Source organism: Camellia sinensis, chromosome 7 (assembly GCF_055761805.1).
Source record: "Camellia sinensis isolate YWXY chromosome 7, ASM5576180v1, whole genome shotgun sequence".
NCBI lineage: Eukaryota > Viridiplantae > Streptophyta > Magnoliopsida > Ericales > Theaceae > Camellia > Camellia sinensis.
In genome coordinates, this window is record NC_138967.1 from 7,222,935 (window position 1) to 7,243,481 (window position 20,547).

General features: G+C 37.8%; 1 pseudogene; it reads left to right on the forward strand.

Annotated features, from left to right (window-relative positions):
• Nucleotides 1-17,590, forward strand: part of LOC114292598 (glyoxysomal fatty acid beta-oxidation multifunctional protein MFP-a-like) — a 43,003-nt pseudogene extending 25,413 nt beyond the window's left edge.
• Nucleotides 17,591-20,547: the final 2,957 nt, after the last annotated feature.

Consider the following 20,547-nt stretch of genomic DNA (forward strand, 5'->3'; position numbering starts at 1 on the left):
CCTGAAAAGGACATTGTGGATGCTTTTCTTTTCTTTTTTGTTTTTTTGATATTTATTTCAGTGGTTGGAAATTATCAAATTAGAAGGAATACTGCTAGTTTATGCACTTTCTTGATCAATTTTGATGGAAAGTTACACTGTTAGGAGCTTTATGTCACGTCCTTACAAAATTCTCCAAAAATATCTAAAGTCTCGCATGCAAGGGAGTGAGGTTAACGGAAGAATCTAGAACTCCCTAGAAATCCTAGCACATATGAGGACTATGGAGAATTCTAGATGGACCTAGCAAAATCAAGAACCTATACACTTGTACATAGAATTAGATATTTGTATGGATAGTTCTAGAAGGCATTCTAGAACATTCTTGTAGCTTGTAAAGGAGGCTTTAATGGGAAGCTTCTAGATAACATATTCTTAGAATGCTCCTAGGGAGCCTATAAATAGGAGAGAAGCTCATTTGCTCAAATGCATCCAAGAATTGTAAAGCTTTCTCTCAAGAGTGAATACAAGCCGTTCTCTCAAAACTCTCTTGTCTTCTTCTGACTTCTCTTTCCTATAAGTTTGTGAGTTAGGCTGACTTAGCATTATCAAGTAAGACTTGAAAGGGTGTTAGAAGTTAAAAAAGCTACCAAGGACAGATGCACCAGATTTGAGCAGAGCAGGAGAGAACCCCATTCCATCAGCAAACCTCCTGAACCTATCAGTTACAGGGCTGAAGTTCCGTATTCAGGCCAAAGATCATTCGCTGAAGTATTAAAAGGGGTCACACCCACTGTGGCTAGGAAAGATATCTTGTCCATAAAAGCCAATGAAGAGGATCTTGGATGGCTCCATGGTAGTGTAATTGTCAGACTTAATTCTGAATTTTCTAATATTAACATTGGAAATGTCTTGAAGGAGAAAGGTTTGGATCATGTACTGGTCAAAAAAATGGGTGGTCGAGTTATAGTTCTAACATTCAAATCTAAAGAGGAGTTGAAATTAAATATTTGCAATATCAAAGAATGGTTTAAGGAATGGAGTCAGTTTGTGATAGAATGGAAGCCAGGACTTTATCTTGAACAAGAAAGATGTGTATGGTTGAGGTGTTATGGCATTCCCTTAAATCTTTGGAATAGAGGCACACTCAACAACATTGGAAGCATGTGGGGTACTGTCCTTAGCTTGGATGGTGACATTTGTCGACCTAAGTCCTTTTCCTACACCAGAATCAGAGTGGCTACATCTTGTATGGAGTTTATTAACAAAACTATATCTTTGGATTGCAAGGGTAAATTACACCCCATTCTTGTGTATGAAGATCTTTCAACATAATTTAGTAGCTTGAAGCGCAATGGTTTGGAAGAGTGCAGCTCCAACGAAATATATGGCAGTGTTGTGGAAAGAACAAGTCCAAAGGAGTGTTTTAGGGAGAAGGAGGCAGACCATGTGATGGAGGTAAACACAATTGTTGAGGAGTCAAAGTGGGATGAAGGGCTCATCAGAGTAGAGGAAGTATGTACCAAGGAAGTAGATCAGAGGACAGGGTCTAATGATTGTCATTTGGGCGAGGAGGTAAACACAGGTGTCGAGGAGACCATATTGGAGGAGTCAGTGCACAACCCAAATTGTATTGTTGAGCAAGTATCTACACCTGGTTTTATCAAAAGCTTCAGTGGATCTCGTGATGGAAGTGGTTTTGGTATCAATCTTGAAGTGGATTTGGCTTTTAGTAAGAATCTAAATAGGAAGGGTTTTCTGAGCATTAATCAGTCAGGCTTAGTTAAGCAACCTACTTCTGTCCCAAAACTATTGCGGAATGAGAAGAGGAAAAGAAAGAAGAAGGTTCAGCTAGAGGGGTTCACAAGCTTTGCTAGACTTCATGGGCAGAAAGCTGTAGCAGTCAGCAAGCACACTTCTAGGTCTGTCATTTTCAGACCAGTAGCAGCTGCGATTGCACGTTCAGATCTGTCTGAGGGTGTTACTAGTCCGAACAATCTTCTCCTCAATGAAGCTAAAGCCACTACACAATTAGGTAAATCTTTTGGCATCAATTTCAATAGGAAAGAAGATGATGTGCTAAACAAGATTATTAAGCTAGAGCTAAAGGACAAAGAGAGATCCAAATAGGAGGGTTTGGTCTTAAAAGGTTGATGGATGGCATCAAGTAAGCTTAGCTGGAGTTTTCAGTGGGTATAAGCTTTGTTAGCTAGTTTTTTGGGTTTTGGCTTCAAGTGTTTGTGGTCTTGTGAGCTAGTGTTGGTTTCTCACCAACACTATGCCCGGTTTCTTTTCTTGTCCTTTTTTCTTTATCTTCCTTGTTGATACTATCTCATATGCAATGTATGTTTTCTTCATCAATAAAGGATTTTCTTTGCTGAGAAAAAAAAAAGGTAAGACTTGAGATTGTCTGAGTGCCACACGGATAGCTTGGAAACAACCAAGGCCATGACATTTAGGTGTCAAATTTACGTATCCTTGAGAAGTTTACTCTGACAAGGATATTATGGATACTTGTTTTTCTATACCGGTTGTGGGAAATTATCAAATTAGAAGGAATGCTCCAAGTTTTGGCAATTTTCAGAAAAATTCTGATGGACTTTTTTATTTTTTATTTTTTACGTCTGACTTGCAGGTGTGTGCAGTTTTTGAACCATTATTTTGGAACTCTGCCTGCTGTAATGTGAAAACATCTCTGATGTGTTTTTGATGATTCGGCTGCTCTCGTGGATACTTGTTTGGATCGGACCTTGGTCTCTATTTTATGGTTTTGAGAGCATCGGTGGTGGCGGGAGCTGTTAACTTGGGTTGTGAAGGGGTTTCATTGGAAGAATGCAAAGGCTTTGGGTGTGTTTTAATCCAAAAGGACCGGAAAAGTGTAGGATTTTAAAGATGGTATGGCTGTGTTTTGATTGATCTTTAATCTGGATTGTTTTTGGCCTAAGTATTGTATTGTATTAAAAACATCTCCTTGAACACCCTAATTTGTGGAAGTTGGGAATTTTTTTTTTTTTTGGTACTAGAATATCGGCTAATTCAATTTAAGTTTGATGAGTTTTAAAACCATACTAATTGAATCATATACACATATATGTAAAGATACCGTATAGTTAACTTGAGTTGTAAATTGTTTGTGAGACTACCAAAAAATTGAGAGAAAAAAAAAAAAGAGAGAGAAGGGAATTACATATTAGTTGTGGCTTTTGGGGCAAGAATTTATAATTCAATGGAAAGATTTTGAAAATTATATGATAGTGCCATGTTTAAAAATATTTACAAATTAATGGAATTTAAAATTTGTAGGAGAAATTTGCTCTCTATTTTTGTAGGGTAAATTACACTCACCTCGAATGAAATTAATACAAATGGTGAGTATCTATTGAAATAAATAAAATAAATATATATTTTAATTTTAAATAGATGACAATATCTTTTTTTTTATACGAGTAATGAATTATTGAAAAAAAAATAATGTAATTGTTATATGAATTAAAACTTCAAAGCAGTCCAGTATAATTTTATTAAACGCGTGTGATTAATTGTATTTTCTTCAAACCTTTAGAAAATGTGTATTTTAATCTTTGGGTAAATTATACTATGCCCTTTTTATATTTGACCATTTTTCCACTTTAAGTTTTCTTTTCCCTACTTGACTTTTTATGTTTTAAGTTTTTTTAAATTTATTTTTAAAAAATTAACTTATTTTTAAAATTAAACAGAAAATAGCAAATTGACAATCATGTGATATAAAAATATTTTATTGACAAAAAATCAAATCCTAATATAAAAATATATTTTTTATGTTATGCGGCAATTAATGTGACATTTTTTGTCTAATTTTGAATAGAATTTAGGAGTAAATTGAGAAAAACATAAAATATAAAAGTCAAAGTCGAAAAAAAAATTCAAGGGGCCAAAGCGAAAAATATCAAATATAACGGGACAAAGTGTAAAAACACTATATATATATATATATAATTTTTTGTGTTTGTGTTTTTTTTGTCTTCCGGATCCAACTGTCTGAGGGTTTTGTTTATTATAAGTTTCTTCTACTCCACTCCTCTTCCCCCCACCATTGTAGCCTCTACATATTTTCTCCATTGTTCATTATATACACACACATCACCATATATACATATATATATATATACATTCCCTCGTCTTCCACAGCTAGCTTTTGAAGATAACCTTCAATGGCTTCTCTCGGAAGCAAAAACTCCGTACAGAGTAATAATCAACCTAACTAAAATCTATCTAATGACTACACCAAATCAGACTTCTTCTCCAAGTTCCAATTTCTATCTATTCTATTTATGTGTGTATGTATATATATATATATATGTATGCATGTATGTTGATATGATTGTACTCGTAATTCACCACACAAGAAGTAGAGGATTGCGCAGCAGAGAAAATCTCTACCAATTACCACTGGTATTTTCTTAATGTTTAAATACTTTTTTCTTCTTATTCTTTTTAGGTATATAGTTCCTTTCAATCCTTGGTATAATGGGTTGTGATGGCCTTCTATGCAATGATTATTAACCTTTTAGTTCATAGGAATTGGCGTTGTCTTTTAATTTTGAAAGGATATACAGACTTTTTTGTTGACTTTTTTTCAGTTAGTGATTTTTTTTTTTTTTAAATTTTCAAAAAGCTTTAGACTTTAAGTTCTACTCAACTAGACGAATAGGAAAGTAAAATCAGATTTGCAAAAAATTCTGCTAAAGACGTGCATCTCCATCATACTAAAACATAATTTTGTACTTAACTATGTGATTCAATTTTGTATATGTAGAATTACTCTTTGATAATAGTACTCGTTAAACAAATGACGATTCAAGTGTCGTGTTACCTAGAGAAGCATTGATAAATAGGCTGGCTCCTTGATGGCATTGGCATATAACTCTACCAGCAATCCTTGGGGGTGGAAATTATCTTTAGGTTTCCTTGTTTCACTCAGATTCAGTGCAACCCTTTCACTTAAAAAATGAAACATTGCTTGCCAATTATTTCAGCACTATTTTGGATGTTGGCTGAGTAAATATTTGGTTACCTTGGGGATGAAATACTTGATATCTTGTCAAATTTTTGTTAAATAAAATTAAAGACCTATTATGAGTAGCAATTCTATTTCTCAACATCATTTTCAATAATTTTATTCTAGATTCTCTTGTATACTAATTTTACATCACTTTTATAGCGACCCCGGTCTTTTCCCATTTGATTATTGTATCCGGACTTAGGTTCCGTATATTCTGTCATTGTATATTGTTGTTGTCGTCCTTTATTTTCTCATTTGGAGTTATAGGATGTGTTGGGTAGGTTTGTTTCAGGTTGGTTGGGTTCGTAAACCAAGTGTTGCTGTCCAGTTTTTGGGTTGGTCGCTCGAGTGAGGGCTTGGTCGCTCGAGCTAGGGTTGTATTTTGTGTCTAGTGGCTCGATCCAACTTTTCTTCGCTCGAGCGAGCGATTGTGTCTAGTATAGACCTGAGGGCAGTGTTTCTTCGCTCGAGCGAGATTTTCTTCGCTCGAGCGAGCGAGGTGTTTGTTTTTCGAGTTCCTCGCTCGAGCGAGCTTTCTCTCGCTCGAGCGTGCTCCTGGGTTGCAGACCTGAAGCATTGCATTCTTGGCTTGAGCGAGCTTTTCTTCGCTCGAGCGAGGTTTTCGTGTGTCTGGTCGCTCGAGCGACCAAGTGTTCGCTCGAGCGAGCCTGTCGGGTTTATATACGCAGCAGCGGTTTTTAAAACGTTTTTTTTACATCATTTTGATCCTAAAACCCTAGTTCCGAGTTCTCTCTCCCTCTACTCACCTTCTCTCTTAGGTTTCATCACCTTTTAGGGTGTTTCTACCCTAGTTGCTTTATTAAAAAGATAGAGTGAGTCGAGGGCTTCCATTTAATCTGAACGTTTGGTGGCTTGGAGCACTTTGGAATTTGGGTCTTCATCGCTGTCTTTTCCATTCGGGTTATTTTCTTCGAGGTAGGGATTTCCTACTCCATTTTATAAGTTTTGTTCTAAGTTTTGGTATATTGATATGTTGGGGTTACTTTAGTAATTTTGGGAAAAACCCTAATTGTATTAATAAATTAATTTGTACAATTAATTTAAGGAAATTGGGGAATTTAGTTAAATTCATGAAATTGAGGAATTCATTGATTAAATGGTGTAGTTGGATGATTTAAATCACTCGCCTATTGAATTGTTGATATATTTATTTCCAGTCTAGAAATAACTGTTTTGGGCTATCGGTGGAGGATAGTCGTGTTTGTTGTAGACATTGCATGTGGATTAGGGAAAATTGAAACTAATCAATTTGTTTAAGTTATAAATTTAGACTATTGAATTAATACAGAAAATACATGTGTTGATTGAGCATTGCATATGCATATTGTTTGGGAGGAGATAGGGGATGTACTCCACGGTTTAGGGGAAGATAGGGGATGGACCTCTAAACCAGATTTTGTTTGGGAGGAGATAGGGGATGGACTCCATTAGCATCACTATTATGTGTGCTTATTATATTGAAGTGTTTTTACATGTCATTGATACAGCACTAAAATGTGTATCAAACGGGAAGTATGAAGTGTTTTGATATGAGCCTGAGTCTCATTTGTTTGTTTGATATTGGAAGTAATGTGAATATAACATATATAGTTCATTGTTGTAAGTTTGGCCAGGTTCTGAGCCATATTGATAATCAAGAAAAGTGAAACGTGTCATAGACATTAGCGTCATGAAACTGTATAATGATGTAATTGATTATCTTGGTTAACCATCTATTGAATGCTATAGCTTTATTCAATGCTTATATTTGGTTTAGTATTTTTCTACTGGGCTGTGGTTCACCCTTTATGGGAACATCATTTTCAGGTCCAGGTGATAAGCTACCTCCAAGAACTTAGCTTGGAAGGATTTGGATTTTGAAAACTATTTTTAGTTATTTGTTTTTATTTGATAAACATTCAAGCCTAGGGCTTTATTTGTATTTGAGTTAGAACTCATATTTTTGTGTCCAAGTGTTGGCTTGGAAAGATGTAAGCCCTTAGGGCATTTAATTTGATGTTACATGTAATGTTTTCATTTAGTAGTACTCTGATGAATGAGCTAATGAATTGTTTTCTTTTAATATTGCATGTCAATGATATATATATATAATGGGTTTATTTTGAGGGCGTGACAACTTGGTATCAGAGCGTACCGGGTTTGAATACTTTGGGTACGTGGGAAGTGATTAGTATCACAATGGGTTCGTCTCGTTTGATAGAGACTTAGTGTAATGTTATATGCTTACATGATAACATGTTTATGTGACTATGTGGGTATGGAATGTAGTTCCTAGGATGTTGATTGGACCCTTGAGTTTCTGGTAGTCTTGTTGGAAAGGCACTTGATCAATGCTGCTTCCAACCGGAACTATAGTAATGCTTCGGGACTATCATCATCCAGGAATGAAATTCGTAGGTGCTTATGTGATTATGTGCTTACGTAGAATGAATTATTGTTGTCCAATGCATTAGGACGCGAGTGTTTAACTTCGGCACATTTATTAATGTGCTAACGTCTTTGTTTCCTTTATTAGGATGTCAGGACGAGGACGAGGACGCGGTAGGCGTGGTAGGCCGGGTAGGCAGGAGGTGCCTGTGCCAGAGGAGATTCCGGCAGTTCAGGAGGGAATTGGCCACGCCAATGTGGCCGAGCCAGTAGGCCAGCAGGCTATGGGCGCTCTAGCCCGAGAGATAGCAGGGGCATTCAGGGAGTCAGTAGGCATTCTCAGAGCTGAGAATCAAGCTCGGGTTGTTGTTGCGGATGCAGGACCTTCCTTTTTGAAGAGGGAGTTCTTCCGGTCTAATCCGGATGAATTTGTGGGTGATCCTAAGAGCCGCTTAAGGCAGATGAATGGCTCGAACAGACAACGAAGACGTTTGAGATGCTTGGCATTGAAGACGAGGGGTTGAAAGTGACCTTGGCATCTTTCCAGCTGAAGGGGGATGCGGGTCAGTGGTGGAATTTCACTAAGGGTCGTATAGGAGGTACATGGGAGGCTTTTGTTAATGCTTTCCAGGAGAGGTTCTTATCTCCAGCAGTTAGGGAGAAGCTGAGAGACCAGTTCTGCCAGCTTAAGCAGTCGAGTTCTTCAGTGGCCGAGTTTGAGGCTGCATTTACTAGCTTGTCCAGGTTTGCACCTGAGTTGGTGGCGTCTGAGGAACGCCGTTGTATCGAGTTTGAGAAGAAGTTGAGGCGTGGTCTCAAGCTAAGAGTTGGGGGACCGGGTTGGTAGTGTTTTGCCACCGGGGTATGATCTACGAGGGCGGAGTGAGGTTAGTGGTCTACTTGCTAGCTTTGAGAGTGGTGAGGGTAATGAGACCCAGACTGTGTTGCCAAGAGTGGTTGTGAGTACTCGGACGTCTTTCCCGAGGACCTTGTTGGTTTGCCACCTCACAGAGAGATTGAGTTCTCTATTGACTTAGTGCCTGGCACGGCGCCGATTTCTATGGCACCTTATCGTTTTGCCCCAGCTGAGTTAGTTGAGTTGAAGATCCAACTCCAAGAGTTGTTAGATAAGGGCTATATACGTCCTAGTGTTTCTCCATGGGGAGCATCGGCCCTCTTTGTTAAAAAGAAATGATGTGCTTTGAGACTTTGTATAGATTACCGAAAATTGAATCGGGCTACGGTTAAGAATAAGTACCCTATGCCTCGTATAGATGATCTATTCGATCAGTTGAAGGGTTCCCGTTGTTTCTCGAAGATAGACTTGAGATCGGGTTATCATCAGTTAAGAGTCAGGGAGGAGGATATTCCGAAGACGGCATTCCGTACGCGGTATGGCCACTATGAGTTTCTGGTGATGCCATTTGGACTCACCAATGCACCGGCAGTTTTTATAGATTTGATGAACCGGATATTCCGATAATTTTTAGATCGTTTTGTAGTCGTCTTCGTGGACGACATCCTTATCTATTCACCTTCTGAGGAGAAGCACAAGGAACACTTGAGAGTGGTGCTTGAGTTACTTAGAGCCCATAAGCTTTATGCTAAGTTTGGGAAGTGTGAGTTCTGGTTAGAAGAGGTCAAGTTCTTAGGCCATGTAGTTTCTGGGGAAGGAGTGTCTGTTGATACATCCAAGACTGAGGCAGTGCAAGATTGGGCACAGCCTAAGAGTGTGTTTGAGATCCGCAGTTTTCTGGGGTTAGCTGGGTATTATCGCCGGTTTGTGAAGGATTTCTCCAGGTTAGCTTCACCTTTGACTAGATTGACTTGGAAGGGAGTCAAGTTTGTATGGAGTGAGACTTGTGAAAAGTCGTTCCAGGAGTTGAAAGTTAGACTGATCACCGCTCCAGTCTTGATTATTTCGGAGAGAGGGTTGGGTTATGCAGTCTATTGTGACGCCTCACGAGAGGGTCTGGGTTGTGTGTTGATGCAAGAAGGGAAAGTAGTTGCCTATGGCTCACATCAGTTGAAAATTCACGAGAAGAATTACCCTACGCATGATTTAGAGTTAGCAGCTGTGATATTTGCCTTGAAGATTTGGAGGCATTATCTTTATGGTGAGAAGTTTGAGGTATTCTCGGATCATAAGAGTCTGAAATATCTGTTTACACAGAAAGACTTGAACTTGAGGCAGAGGAGGTGGATGGAGTTTATTGAGGATTATGACTTCGAGTTGCATTATCATCCGGGAAAGGCCAATGTGGTGGCCGATGCCCTTAGCAGGAAATCTGTTGGTGACATAGCTAGTATAGCCATCCGGGAATGGGAGATGTTAGGTGCACTTGGGGAGTTTGATTTACTTCTGGGCGAATCCGTTGAGGCTGCGACCTTGTTTTCTGTTGTTGCACAGCCTACACTTGTGACTCGAGTGTTAGAGGCTCAGAGGGGTGACCTTGAGGTAAAATCCCTCCGTGAGAAGATTTCCAGTGGGAAGGTTGAGAAGGGTTTGACGGTGTATCCCGACCTGAGTGTGAGATACCGAGACCGTCTGTTTGTGCCGGAGTCTTGTCGAGAAGAGGTACTCCGAGAGTTTCATTATTCACGCCTTGCGGTGCATCCGGGAGGCACTAAGATGTATTGGGATTTGGGTCGCCAGTTTTGGTGGCGGGGTATGAAGAGAGATGTGGCAGCTTTCGTGTCTAAGTGCCTTACTTGTCAGCAAGTGAAGGCCGAGCATCAGAGGCCAGCGGGTTTGTTACAACCCTTGCCTATTGCTGAGTGGAAGTGGGAGCATGTCACTATGGACTTCGTTGTAGGTCTTCCGAGGACTCAGCGGGGTAGTGATGCTGTTTGGGTGGTTGTAGACCGGTTGACTAAGTCGGCGCACTTTATTCCTATGCGTGTTAGAGATTCAGTCGATCATCTGGCCGACTTATACATTCGGGACATAGTGAGGTTGCACGGGGTCCCAGTGACGATCGTCTCAGATAAAGATCCTCGTTTTACTGCCAGGTTGTGGCAGAGTTTGCAGAGTGCCTTAGGCACTAAGTTGACCTTTAGCACGGCTTATCATCCTCAGACTGACGGGCAGTTCGAGCGTACTATTCAGATCTTCGGGGTTGTGTTCTAGACTTTAGTGGGTCGTAGGAGAGGCACTTGCTGTTGGTGGAGTTTGCCTACAACAACAGTTTCTAGTCTAGTATCGGTATGGCACCGTTTGAGGCCTTGTATGGCCGACCGTGTAGATCTCCTGTTTGTTGGGTCGAGGTGGGTGATGCACCTCTATTGGGTCCGGAGTTGGTGAGGGAAACGACGGAGAAAGTTGAGCTTATCCGTAAGAGGCTTGTTACAGCACAAAGTCGTCAGAAATCTTATGCCGACCATAGGAGAAGACCTTTGGTGTTTGACATGGGTGATCATGTCTTTCTGAAAATATCACCTAGACGGGGATTGATGAGGTTTGGGAAGAGCGGGAAGTTGTCCCCTCGGTTCATTGGTCCTTTTGAGATCCTTGAGAGGATTGGCGAGGCTGCCTATCGTTTAGCTTTGCCACCGCAGTTGTCCGGAGTACATGACGTGTTTCATGTGAGTATGCTTCGGAAGTATGAGCCGGATCCATCACATGTGTTGGATTGGACTGATTTAGTGGTTGACGAGGATGTCTCGTATGAGGAGAGACCGGTTTGGGTCTTGGATAGGCGGGATCAAGTTTTGCGAGGCAAGACCATCCCTTTGGTAAAAGTTCTGTGGAAACATCACGGAATGGAGGAAGCCACTTGGGAACGTGAGTTGGAAGTCCGCGAGCAATATCCGGACATGTTTATTAATATATAATCCTGTATTTAGATTTTGTAATATTGTTGGACTTAAGAGCTTTATTTATGTCATAAGTCGGAAAACGTTGATAATGTTTTAGTTTAATGATAGTAGTTTGAAACCTGTCTCATAATGGAAGTAGACTGTAACATTTATATGTTGAATGTGTGGTATACATCATGAAATTGAATATGATGTGGAAATGGAAATCACGTATATTGAAATTGTTGAAATTGGAAGGAAAATTGCATGTTAATAATGCAGGTTGAGATGTATTTGAGATGCCTCTTGATAAGAGATGAAATGACCAGTATTGGGTCAAGTTATGTACTATTGAATTGTCATATTATTATTAAAAAAAAAAAAAACCTGTTTTCAAAAAACTTATGCTTAATTTCGGGGACGAAATTCTTTTAAGGGGGGGAGGTTATAGCGACCTCGGTCTTTTCCCATTTGATTATTGTATCCGGACTTAGGTTCCGTATATTCTGTCATTGTATATTGTTGTTGTCGTCCTTTATTTTCTCATTTGGAGTTATAGGATGTGTTGGGCAGGTTTGTTTCAGGTTGGTTGGGTTCGTAAACCAAGTGTTGCTGTCCAGTTTTTGGGTAGGTCGCTCGAGCGAGGGCTTGGTCGCTCGAGCTAGGGTTGTATTTTGTGTCTAGTGGCTCGATCCAACTTTTCTTCGCTCGAGCGAGCGATTGCGTCTAGTATAGACCTGAGGGCAGTGTTTCTTCGCTCGAGCGAGCGAGGTGTTTGTTTTTCGAGTTCCTCGCTCGAGCGTGCTCCTGGGTTGCAGACCTGAAGCATTGCATTCTTGGCTCGAGCGAGCTTTTCTTCGCTCGAGTGAGGTTTTCGTGTGTCTGGTCGCTCGAGCGACCAAGTGTTCGCTCGAGCAAGCCTGTCGGGTTTATATACGCAGCAGCGGTTTTTAAAACGTTTTTTTTACATCATTTTGATCCTAAAACCCTAGTTCCGAGTTCTCTCTCCCTCTACTCACCTTCTCTCTTAGGTTTCATCATCTTTTAGGGTGTTTCTACCCTAGTTGCTTTATTAAAAAGATAGAGTGAGTCGAGGGCTTCCATTTAATCTAAACGTTTGGTGGTTTGGAGCACTTTGGAATTTGGGTCTTCATCTCCGTCTTTTCCATTCGGGTTATTTTCTTCGAGGTAGGGATTTCCTACTCCATTTTATAAGTTTTGTTCTAAGTTTTGGTATATTGATATGTTGGGGTTACTTTGGTAATTTTGGGAAAAACCCTAATTGTATTAATAAATTAATTTGTATAATTAATTTAAGGAAATTGGGGAATTTAGTTAAATTCATGAAATTGAGGAATTCATTGATTAAATGGTGTAGTTGGATGATTTAAATCACTCGCCTATTGAATTGTTGATATATTTATTTCCAGTCTAGAAATAACTGTTTTGGGCTATCGGTGGAGGATAGTCGTGTTTGTTGTAGACATTGCATGTGGATTAGGGAAAATTGAAACTAATCAATTTGTTTAAGTTATAAATTTAGACTATTGAATTAATACAGAAAATACATGTGCTGATTGAGCATTGCATACGCATATTGTTTGGGAGGAGATAGGGGATGTACTCCACGGTTTAGGGGAAGATAGGGGATGGACCTCTAAACCGGATTTTGTTTGGGAGGAGATAGGGGATGGACTCCATTAGCATCACTATTATGTGTGCTTATTATATTGAAGTGTTTTTACATGTCATTGATACAACACTAAAATGTGTATCAAACGGGAAGTATGAAGTGTTTTGATATGAGCCTGAGTCTCATTTGTTTGTTTGATATTGGAAGTAATGTGAATATAACATATATAGTTCATTGTTGTAAGTTTGGCCAGGTTCTGAGCCATATTGATAATCAAGAAAAGTGAAACGTGTCATAGACATTAGCGTCATGAAACTGTATAATGATGTAATTGATTATCTTGGTTAACCATCTATTGAATGCTATAGCTTTATTCAATGCTTATATTTGGTTTAGTATTTTTCTACTGGGCTGTGGCTCACCCTTTATAGGAACATCATTTTCAGGTCCAGGTGATAAGCTACCTCCAAGAACTTAGCTTGGAAGGATTTGGATTTTGAAGACTATCTTTAGTTATTTGTTTTTATTTGATAAACATTCAAGCCTAGGGCTTTATTTGTATTTGAGTTAGAACTCATATTTTTGTGTCCAAGTGTTGGCTTGGAAAGATGTAAGCCCTTAGGGCATTTAATTTGATGTTACATGTAATGTCTTCATTTAGTAGTACTCTGATGAATGAGATAATGAATTGTTTTATTTTAATATTGCATGTCAATGATATATATATAATGGGTTTATTTTGAGGGCGTGACAACTTTAATTCATGGAGGCAAACAGTTTAGAAACCTTTATATGAGCTACGTACCCTTCAAATTTTTGAATGATCCACTAATCTAGTTATAGTTGGTAGTCAATAGTGTTAAATCAGTTTTGTAATTTGGGTTATTCAAACTTGCAATCATGATTTCCAGCTTAATCTGAAGTTACCTGTGAACATATTGGTGATTTTGAAATACATTTTAAAAGCTTTTAAGAAATCGTACATAAGCACAAAGCTCATAATATTGTTCCCAATAATTTTTGCTAATGGAAAAAGTGATTATTGCTTTTTGTAGAAGGCTAATCTAGATCACAATCCAATATTTCAGTTAATTTTTTCCCTCTCTTTTGTTTGTGGATAGGCAAAACCATTAATTTAGAGTCTTATGCAGCATTACCTGAGGTGACACTGCAAACATTTTATGTTTAAATTTACTAACACATTTGCTTGCAATTATGAACAGGTTCCTGGGATCAGTGATCGGGGTCTCGTACCAAGACGAATAAGTAAGGTTGCTATTGTTGGAGGTGGATTACTGGGCTCTAGCACAACAACTATCCTGTGGTCCTGAAAGAAGTTAATGACAATATAGCGATCCCAGTTTCTCTTCCTTTGATTGTTGTATTCCGGACTTAGGTTCCGTGGAGTTGGTGGTTGCATATCTTGTGTTATCCTTTAATTCGGTGTGTTTGAGTTTTAGGATGTATTGGGCGTGTTTCGAACTGGTTGGTTGAGCTTTAGTCCCATTCCTTGTTGCCCAGATTTTTGGTGGTACGCTCGAGCAGGTCCCTTTGTGCTCTAGCGGAGTTTGATTTTTGGTTGTCCGCTTGAGCGGGTCTTCTTGCGCTCGAGTGGGACTTACACACTCTCAGCATTTTGTGCCTCTGCAAACTTCTGCAGGTGCGTTTTTCACGCTTGAGCGGTTTTCCTTACGCTCGAGCGGGTGTCTTGGCACTCGAGCGGGTAGTTCATTGTCTGTTAAAGTTCTGGAAGGGGGGAATCTACGCTCGAACGGCTTTCCCTTGGCGCTTGAGCGGGTGTGTTTTGTAGTTGTGTCTGGGCACTCGAGCGGGTCCAGTTTTTGTGTCTGACGCTCAAGCGTCTTATTCTCCGCTCGAGCGGGTCATACGTATATCAGTAGACAACAGCGGGATTACACTTCACTTTTTCATCTCTTCCTTTTTCAAAAACCCTAGATCTGAGCTCCCTCTCTCTCTAAACAACTTCTCTCTAGGGAATGATCTACTTCTAGTGGGTTTCTAACCTAGACTCTTTGTAAGAATGATAGAGGGTGTTGAGGGCTTCCTTTTAATATGAAAAATCTTGGATTTGGAGCACTTTGGATTTCGGTCATCTCCTCCATTTGAGCTCTTCATCTCGAGATAGGGATAACTACTCATTCCTATGGTCTTTGACATAAACTATTGGTCATTTTGATGTAATGTTGAGTTGGGTAATTTTGGGTGTTAGGGTTTTCAAAATGTATATAAGAGGGGTTTTGTATTTTGAGCCTATACATGTATATTTGGGCCTAGAGATGGAATTATTGGTGTTGTTGATAATATTTGGACCTTTGGGTCAATATTGAGCTTAAGGGAAAAATTGCCATGTTTGGGTATATTTGGGTCATTAGTGTAATTAATGACATTTATTATGAAATTATGAAATTAAGTTGGAAATAATGAAATTGGCTCATTATGAGATAGAGTGGTGGAGTTGGATTTGTTAATCGCTCACTTTTGAAAATATTAATAATTTATCTGTCGCTACATTATTATCTGTTTAGAAATAACTGCTTTGGGCTATCGGTGGAGGATAGTCTTGATTGTTGTAGACACTGCATGATGATTAGGTGAATTAAAACTAATCAATTGGTGTATTGGTTGTCATTGTATATGATGAGTGTTTGAATATATGGGTGCCGATCCCGCGGACGAAATTTCCGTAAAATGGCAATTCAAATATAATTATACATGGGTGCCGATCCCGCAGATAAAATTTTCGTAAAATGGCGATATAAAAACATCTATACATGGGTGCCGAGTCCCGCGGACGAAATTTTCGTAAAATGGCAACTCAAACATAATTATACATGGGTGCTGATCCCGCGGATGAAATTTCCATGAAATGGTAGTTTGTAGTATTGTTGGTATGAGATGTAGTCTCACTTCAGTTATTTGGCCAGGTTCTGAGCCATGTTTATAAGTTGAGTTCTATTAAGTTAAACATTTATCAAGTGCTAATGTTTTAGTTATTGCTTATATTATGTTTAGCATATCTCTACTGGGCGTTGGCTCACCCTATATGGGACATCATTTTCAGGTACAGGTGTTATGCCACCTCCAAGGATGTAGCTTGGGAGGCTTGAGGCTGTAGACTTTTTTTTTTTGTTGTTTTTGTTGTATTACATGTATATCAAGCCAAGGGCTTATTTCTGCAGAGTTAGTACTCTCTTTTTGTAACCAAGTGTTGACTTGGAAAGTTGTAAGCCTATAGGACGTTTACTTTTATTGTCAACATGTAATACCTTTTGTAAGAATACTCTAATGCTTATAATATGAGAACTCTTTTATTTATCATGAATGTATGCTATGATGGGTTTATTTTTTAGGGCGTTACAAACAATTTCCTACAGTTCTATGTTTAGACCATAGTTGTCAAATTGAAATACGAATCATATTTCCTTTAGTTTTCTGAATTGTATATCCTAAGATTGTTTACCATATCCAAAAATAGGTAGAAAAATAAATATAGTTATATAAAAAATAAATATCTTGTGCATAATCAATAGTTTGTCTTGTCCATAGTAGAAAATTTTAAACTTTAACCACGTTAGTAGGTATAAATCAATAATACAAGATACTTATATCATACAAGTAGATATTTGTCAAAACGGTAGACAAAAATAAAATAAAAAGTACCATTATCAAAAAAAAATAAAACTCTTTTTTAATGAGCTCATTAAATTTTTTTTACAATATTAAATTACATAAAATAAGTCAATTATTTCTTTTTTCAAAGTTGCTAAAGATATTTTAGTATTTATGTAATATATGTGTTGCATCATGTGTCATATATATATCGTAAGATACATTTGATTTAAGATACAAATTGATAATAATATCAGTTTGCTTCTAAAGAATATTAAATTGTATGATATGTATCATGAATCATAAAGTACTAACAATAGTTCTTCTAACTCGAGATTCTTTTGTTTGTATGGTCTCTGAATTCTAATTAATATTCATTTTATTCAGCCAATTTGCAAAGTTGTGTCAAGAAAGGGAAAATGAATGAAGAGAAGTTTTTAAAAACCCTTTCTCTTCTCAAGGGTGTCCTTGACTATGAAAGCTTTAGAGATGTAGACATGGTCATAGAGGTAATGCAGAATAATATAAATTTTGTTTTTCATTTTCCATTTTTCGGTTTTTGTTTTGTTTTCAAGTTTTATAGTACTTCTTGTTGTCGATGCTTCAAACAGGCCGTTATTGAGAATGTCTCTTTAAAGCCACAAATTTTTTCTGATCTTGAAAAATATTGCCCTCCGCACTGCATACTTCCAAGTAACACTTCCACAATTGACTTGAACCTGATAGGGGAGAAGACCAGGTCCCATGACGGCATTATTGGAGCCCATTTCTTCAGGTAATATTTGGAATAACATTTCCATTGTTTTTCTTGTACCTTCTTCATGGAAGTGGGGTTTGGCAATTACTTTTTGTAATCTAAAAAAGCTGATGGGTTTGGTAATTGCTAAAAATTTTATTTGTTTTAGTGGAACAATTGCCTCTTTTTATAGATTGTTTTAGCCGAAACAAACATGTTTTTCTTGTATTTTGGCTTATTTAGCCCAAGCAAAACGACAGCCTAACAATTGATTTTTTGCTTTTAATACAGTCTAGCTCGCATCATGCCACTTTTGGAAATTGTTCGTACCGAGAAGACTTCCCCACAAGTAATTGTCAATTTACTGGAAAAAATTTCATGAGGTAATGCAAGTTATGATACCGTTTACATCGGTTCATAGTAGGAGTCTTACGCCCGAACAAGTACAACAAGGGGGCCATCCACATTTACGGTCGCAGCAACGGTACCGGCTATTCAAGGTGACAATTTTCATAAATGTGCAAATTTTTTAAAGCTTCGAAAAAAACCATGATTAAGTTATGTTAATTTGTAAAAAATTGGTGCGTTGCGTAGGACTGCATCGGTGCATTGGACAAGACGCACGTGATGGCTCGTGTCTCGCAAGAGTACGCCACATCATACTATGGCCGGAAAGGCGTGCCGACACAGAATATAATTGTCGTATGCGACTTTAATTTGTGCTTCACATTTGTCTCTGCCAGTTGGGACGGGAGCATGCACGACAGCCAGGTTTTGCACTACGTGACAACTGAGCCGAAACATCGCTTCTCGCACCCCGCACCAGGTAAAAAATATTAAACAAAAATATGAATACGTAGGAAATATAAATATAAATATTTTCAATAATATATTTTCTTGGCAATAAAATTGTGAAAATTATTGTCTTTTTTTATTTTTTTATTTTGTCAACAAAATCAGTTGTCTAATGTAGTTTATTTCCCATTGTTCAAAAATTTTGCAAACAAATTAAAAAAATGAAACAAATGAAAATGAAAAGTTTCGAAAAATAATTAAGTGGTAAATAAGAATGTGAAAATGAAAATGAAATGAAACAATTTATAATTTAAATTAATAAAAAAAAATTGGAAATAGAAATGTTGTTAATGAAATAGAAAGTAATTAGAAATATAATTTCGTAATTGGAAATATAATTTTTCACAACAAAAGAACTTCACAATGAAATAGTAATTGAAAACAAAAATGGAAAAAGAAAAATTTCCTAACGAAATAATTGACAGCTCTTCATTCTTATAAATTGAAAAAGAATTAATTATTATAATTCGTAGAAAATGCTGTGATTGGAAATATAATTTTGCACAACAAAAGTAATTGCGAAGAAGAGTAATTGAAAACAAAAGGTCTTAACAAGAATAATTCATTATTAGACAAACAAAAAACTGAGACAAGTTAATTGAAACATAATTTAAGTGGTAAATAGTAATTGAAAACAAAATTGGGATAAAAACAATTTTTTCTAATGAAAATGTAATTGTCATAAAAAAAAATTAATTATTATAATTCACAAACAATGCTGTAATTGGGAATATAATTTTTGAGAACAAAAGAAATTGGGAAAAGGAGTAATTGAAAACAAAATTGGGAAAAAAAATAATTTAGTAATGAAATTATTCAACAAATTTATTATTATTAACAAAAAAAATTACGAACCAAGACAAGTTAATTGAAGAATAATTTAAGTGGTACACAATACTGTCAAATTGAAAATGAAATGAAACAAAGTTTGCAGGAAAATACTATTTGGTAGATAGCGGTTACAACAACAAGACATGGTACCTAGCCCCCTACAAGGGGTATAGGTATCACCAAAATGCCCATCGAAATAGAACACCGCAGAATCAGTTCGAAATGTTCAACAAGGCACATCCGTCACTGCGTAGCTGTATCGAGTGGATATTCGGTGCCTGGAAGTCTAGGTGGGGGGCATTGCGGAATATGCAGAAGTTAAGTTTTTCTAATCAGGTTACGTTTGTATGTGCGTCGATGGCGTTACATAACTTCATACGCCGACATAGCGAACTTGATGAGGTCACGATGGCTATCTCAGACAGTGACGATTACGTGGCCCCCCAAATGCCCGACCACGACTAATACACACGGGTTGCTGATGTGATGGAGGAAGGGGATTCCGACCCTGCAATGGCCGTTGTAAGAGCGAACATTACGAACGAACTCGTACAGCAAGTGCACCGGTAGGGGCGAATTGGAAATACAAGAATATTGGTTGAAGGTTGTTAATATCTGTAACTGAGATTCATATTTGTAAACATGTTTGGTTTTAATAGTTTCATGTCTTTCGGAGCGTAGACATTTTCAACAAATTTTATTTTTAAATGAAGTATGTCCACTAATTAACATCTATATAATAAGGCACAAAGGTTTTTGAAAAATGTATCAAAATGTATGTGAGATACATTTTGATCCAATGGCTGAGATCAATTCTAATATCTATCCATGGCTCAGATCATTTCTAATATCTACACATTTCTGTTTCTCCACATTTCTGTTTCCCGCCCAACATGGTTGTTTCTCCACTCTTCTCTCTTAGTATCTAACCTCTGTATCTAACCTCTGTCTTCCCATCACAAATGATTTGCCTCCCCATCTACCCTCTGTCTACCCACCTTCCCTCTTTATTTCTCTGCCTACCCTCTCTATCTCTCTATTCCTCTCCGTTCTTCTTCTTGATTTTTTTTGAAAATCTCAGCTTTTGCCTTCATCACAGCCTTCATCAGAGTCTTCATCAGAGCTTACACCGTTGTTCAAATCAGAGCCTTCATCAGAGTCTTCATTAGAGCTTACACAGAGCCTTCATTAGAGCTTACACCGCTTCACTCTCACCGTTGTTCACTCAGGCTCGACATCACTTCGGCTGCTGGGTTAGTTCATCACTTTGGCACTAGGTTAGTTTATCGGCAACTGTTTCACTTTGGCACTGGGTTAGTTTATCGGTTGCTGGGTTAGTTCATCACTCCGGCTCGACATCACTTTGGCTGCTGGGTTAGTTCATCATTTTGGCTCGATATTATTGCTTATTGGCAACTGTTTCCTGTTTTTTTAAAGAAAGTGCTAAAATAACTCAATCTAATAGAAAGACAAAGAAAGTGTTATTGAATGAATTATAACAATTTGACTTCTTGTAGTCATCAAATTCTGTAGTCATCAAAGTGTTGTTCTTAAATCAAATTTAACTTCCTGTAGTCATTACTAAAAGGCAGAGTTTATTTAAGGCAGAGTGGAAAATCTGTGTTTCCATTACTAAAATGCAGAGTTTATTTA